Below are 6,000 nucleotides of genomic sequence, written 5' to 3' on the forward strand. Positions count from 1 at the left end.
TGGCTGGAGAACTGATCTTCACCTGCAGACTGGACTCCACACACTGGTCTGGAATGAAGACATATACTGTAATAAACACTTTAATAAAGACTTTGATGTGACATTATTAACTTTAATAATAAGGCTGTTCATGTGTCACAAATAAGGACTACCATAGACTATATAGAGACCAAAGGACTACAGCATAACACTCCTGTAGAAAACTGAATCAGACTAAATTAATGTATACTATGAACCAGAATGTTTTAAAAAACAAAAAACTAATTTAAAATGAAAAATGAAAGAACAAAATGAAAGAACATCTAGCAAGCCGTAATTTTTTCATTGCATAGGCCTATTTGAAATAGCCAAATCAGTTTGATAACAGATTAATGATCCTGAAATAGATAACACAAGTAGGTATACTATTGTTGCCGTCAGGTGGAGACTAGCCTCGGAAACCCAAACATTTTTATTTCCAGGGGGGAAAAAAAGTCCGGACCAAGTCCACTTCAAGTGGAACGAGTCCACTTCAATTCGGCATACAGTAGCGCAAGCGTTGATCACTCTCTGCTGATTTCTGATCGTCTGCACCTTTGTTAAATTGACGCACACACGTACACACACTCCTCTCTCTCTGTCGCTCTAATTAATTAGTCTCATGTCGCGCAGCTGCGTCTCGATTCTCCCGGCCGATCCTGCCGGGAGCTGCCTATGACATAGAAAGCATAGGTGGACCCCAGGCTAGGTGGAGACCTCTTATGTCCAATACTCCAAAACTGTTACTTTTCAGAATTCTAGTAAGTAGGACAAATCTAAGTGAGTGGTGCAACTCTGTGTGGGCGTCCCCAGGGAGTTCCCGGAAGTTCCAGACCCACAGGAATGCGCCCAGGGTACCGGCCCGGTTCCGGCGAGCCGCCCCACATCCAAAACGGTCGGGAAATGACAGAGTTAACGTGTGGGGGTCCCTCTACTGTACTGTCACACCCGAAATCATCATATATACAGTTAATATGCGTGTGTGTGTGTGTGTGTGTGTGTGTGTGTGTGTGTATGTGTGTGTGTGTGTGTGTGTGTGTGTGCACAACAGTGACACTTGGCGGTGAAAACCAACCAAACGCTATTTTCGTGCTCGGACACAGCCAGCCAGCCAGGGACCCAGGGACACACATAGCTGTCTATAGGAGAGGTTGCACACTCAAAAATATCAGATCAAAAGCTTGTAGATCGGCTATTTCTGTTACTTTTGGGAGAGAGTGCATTTTCCGGCACCGGCGGCAGCAGCAGTCCGACACCCTACCCCAGACCCTAACCTCACAGGGAAGACACGGCTGTTTTAAACCGGCAGCACACGTAGGGAGCCATGGGTGAGTTTTAACCAGCGACGCTGACACCCTACCCCAAACCCTAACCTCACAGGGAAGACACAGGTGATTTTTAACCGGCAACTCATATCGGCTGTTATCGGCAGTTGTGGCGTCGGCCACGGAATGGAACGACATTGCCGCGGAACTCCACTAATCCCCCCACCTTCCCGGGGAGGTGCCGCCCCTCCCCCCGGCAGTGCAACGTCTGATGGCCGGGACGGAGAATGCACTCGCTCCTTCTGAATTACAGAGATACAAGGTTTCTCTGCTCCGGCAGCAATGATAAAAAAGTAAACCCAGCTGCTATAATAGAACAGTGAGAATCATGTAGATCTCAGGATTCACATGGAAACAGTCAAGGCCTCACAGAACGGAGACCCAAATGCCCCAATATAGTTAGTCCCATAATAGTTGGCTTACATTGTATATTTTCCTGAATCCTGATAGATGTATATCGAGCAATATCCCCAGAGTCTCAGAGGAGGAGGAAGAGAGGCTCACTAGGACAGATTTAACAGCAACAACAACGACAATGACACAGACGAAGAGAAGGCTCAAACAACCCACCTTGACTCAATAACACCAGAGTAAGGGACAAGGACAGATGCATGCACAGTTGCACACCGCACAGACTTATAGTCTGGTGAGACGTAGGACCCTAGGCAGGTCACAAACCACAGTCCTAGAAACCTCTAAGTCCCTGCAATGCCAGAAGAACACAGGTGGCAGGTGGAGCCTCCTGCTGGCTCTGGCATAGAGAAAGGACAATAGCTGGAAGCCTGGATGAGAGTGCCAGTGATTTGACCAATCACTGCTGACCTTGTGGTGGTCGAAACAAACGGTCCGTGGCACAGTCGGTAGTGCTGTCGCCTCACAGCTAAAAGGTCCTGGGTTCGATTCCCACTGGGGAAGCTAGGGCGTGTTCTCTCCTCTGCGTCATCAGTGCGCATACCCGAGGCAGGGTTGGCGAAAGGGCCTTTCTGTGTGGAGTTTGCATGTTCTCCCCATGTCCCCTAGGGTAGGTACACTCACATGTTCTCCCCGTGTCCCCTAGGGTAGGTACCCTCACAAAACAACATGCAGTAATCCTGGTCTCTAAACTACCTCCCCCTGGCCAGCCGGGGCGCCTGATGGAGGGAAACTCCCCCCTGTCAGGTGAAAAGCAGCAGCTTGGACTCCTCATGCATAGAAGGAAGGATGAGGTCAGTCCGCTGCCCCCCACCCCCCAGGTTGGCAGAGTAAGTGTAGCGCCCAGGATTACATTAGATAATTGACACTGGGTGAAAAATGGGTTGCAAAATCGTGGGATATATATATTTTTTTTAAAGAAGGTTGGGGACCACCTGATGACCTCTCTTCCAGGCCAAGGCTTTATCCATTATGGATCTTTGATGTATGTATTAACAACCAAACTTAAGCCTTTAAAATAACATGAGAAATATCCCCTAGGCTGCAGTACCAAGTCAGCCATACCACTTATGACCACATTTCTTAAAAAAAACAAATGTGAGACAGAGGGGTTTAATGACAAAATGATAGGCAAGGCCCATCACTCACTCACACACACACACACACACACACACACACACACACACACACACACACACACACACACACACACACACACACACACACACACACACACACACACACACACACACACACACACACACACACACACACACACACACACACACACACACACACACACACACTCTTATGTACCTGAAGTGAACACAAAATGTAACAATAAAGAACTTGAAGCTACTGGGAAATGTACTTCAGTTCAGCTAGCTTAATGCTACTTGTAGCTGAGCTGGTGTTGTTCAGAGTTTACCAACCTGCATTGTGTAGATCGATGTCCATATCAACATCAATGTCCAGCACTTTGTTTTGTTTCTCCAGCAGAGTTTCTAGTGTCTCCATCTCTCTCTGGAAGAGGTTGACCATGACCTGAGCAGCCAAACTGAGGCGCTCCAACACAAACACTCTGACATCAAGCTTCACACAACAAACATCAGCACCACCACTCTGTTGCTGTTTGTCCAAAACACACAATATGTCCTCTCCCACCGACGTCATGTGTTCATGTATCTTCATCCGTACAGACTCCATTTGACACGTTTTGACCTCCATTATGAGACGTTATTTTAAGCAACAATCCGTTTATTTCACACCAAGATGAAAAACAACCACAGAGCTAAAGGCTAACAAACTCCATGCTGCAGTGCTAAATAGTGATGGGCATCTGATACTGAAGATCCGACACAGGCTTCAAACCCCGCCTTCATTTGCATATGAACCTTCTTCTTCTTCTTCTTCTTGTAAGTTTCCGGCAGACTGGATGCCTTATCGGCACATTGCTGCCCTCCACAGGTTTGGGGTATATAACTCAGTCTCGGTTTCTCAGTTGTGCGATTTATTTATAGTGCCCACCCAGTGATCCCGACCCGTTCTCGATACAGTCCCTCTCCCTATGACCCAGGCACATCGGCCTGAGTTGGTGCAAAACCTTCCCTCAGGATTTTGTCGATGTCCACTCCACTAATATCCTCTATCTTCAGGAATCTCTTGGCTGCATCCAATATCATCATTATCCTTTCTGATTTCCCCTTCATCTCGACAGCACAATTTACCACCATGGCGATAAACGCCAAAAACTGACTTTTGTCCATGCAAATGAATTGGTCCTCTCTCGTCGTTTTTCCATCAGATCCACTGTTTTCAGCCACTCTTTCATTTCCTCCTTCCTCCACTCTCTTTACTGCCTCTGCGTAGGTGATCCCGTTTTCTACTCTAACCCGACTCACACGTTCTTCCCTCTTTCTTTTCGGACACTGAGCTGCTCCTGAGTAATGGGCTCCTTTGCAGTGAATGCACGTTGGTTCACTCCTCTCTGCTTTACACGCCTCATTGCATTTCTCTTCCCCACATCTGCCACATTTCCTGACTCCTCTGCATACTGCCGCAGCATGCCCATAGGCCTGGCAGCAGAAGCATCGGAGGGGACCTTTCTCAAACGGCCTCACTTTGTATGTAACATAGTCCACGTAAATTCTCTCAGGCAGTTCTCCTTTAAAAGTGACAGACACTAGGTGCGGTTCCATTAAGCCTTTGCGAAAAAAGGAAGCGTATGTTCATTAAGTCGAAAAAAGAAAAGCGAATTGTCGGTGTTTCCATTAAACTGATAAAATGTGCATATGCAATAAGTTCATGAAATGTGCAGTAGGTTGCACTGTTTTGCCAGTAAAGTGAGGCTCATGTAAAGTAGTCCTAATCGATGTTCACACCATTGATTTGATGACTGTATGTGTGCTCTCACTCTCAGTTTAACGGACTGGACCCCATATACTGCGCTGTAATCTGATCCCTGGTCAGCGGCTGACCGACCGTCTGCTGCTTTCACAGTATTGACGAATATATAGGCTATGTCACGGGACTCGATTGGAGCATACTGGTCGTTTATATTGTAAATTGATTGATTGCAGCTGCAAACAGTTGTGAATAACTTGTTTCATCGGCTATATAGCCTATAGCCTACACGTTTAGGTTGCTTATCTTATGCAATGAATATAAATATATAAGAATAGATGAAGCATATGCATGGATCGAAATCGAATAGCCTGCAGGGAGTAGGGACCGCAGGCAGATAGGTTATATAAAAGTTTAGTCTACTACACTACTCGTAGTCCACGTGTGTGTGGTTGGTGTGTGTGTGTGTGTGTGTGTGCGTGTGTGCATGTGTGCGTGTGTGTGTCTTGCATCCATACAGTAGCGATCCAGATATCAAAATGATCGGAGCGCCCCGATCAACTCGGGAGGATTCAGACTTCATATGGGATCTTTGAACACGCTACACAATTATTAATCGGACGGGTCGGGTAGTCGTAGTAAATTGGGACCTATATGTATCCACAACATCACTCCCTCTCCCTCTCTGTCCACCATCCAATGCACCGTTCACTCCACTGCCTCCCCATCGTTGTTTTATTTTATTTTCCAACTGTTCAAAAGCGATATAATGCGAGTTCAATGTTTTCTAATTAAAAACCTTTTCCGCAAGTGTTTCCATACACTATTTGCGCATTTCCCTTTTTTCGAAAAAGCCTAAATCCGCAACCTCCAAGCGAAAAAGTGTTTTTGCGAAAAATGGAGACTTATTCGCATGTTGATGTGTTTCCATCCAGGAGATTTTGCGCAAGAGCCTTAATGCGCAAAAAAACGGCTTTATGGAAACGCACCTACTGACTGACTGTCCTCTCTCTTCCCCTCTCTAAAACGTTTCAGCCTCCTGACATCGCTTATTCCCTCCACCTCGAGAAATATGTCCACCTCCACTGAGAGAGGAACCCCACTTATCACGCCAATCCTGCTTGATTTAGCCCCGAGATCAAAGCACTCCACTTGACACCCCTCAAACTTCGTAATGCCACACATTGCTTTCACCTTCTGGCTCTCTGTTTTGCACTCGATCACAACAATTCCACTCCTTGCAATCCTAACAGATTTCACCTCACCCAACTTCTTTCCAACAAATGTTGCCACCCTATGTCGATCCTTAAATATCCCATCCGCTTTCTTTACAGCTCTCACTCCTACTGCATAGTTCTCATCCGTTATCTGGCTTTCCTCACTTGCCGAACTAGTTCTACTT

This window comes from Electrona antarctica (genome assembly GCF_951216825.1).
Source record: "Electrona antarctica genome assembly, contig: scaffold_25, whole genome shotgun sequence".
NCBI classification, from domain to species: Eukaryota; Metazoa; Chordata; class Actinopteri; order Myctophiformes; family Myctophidae; genus Electrona; species Electrona antarctica.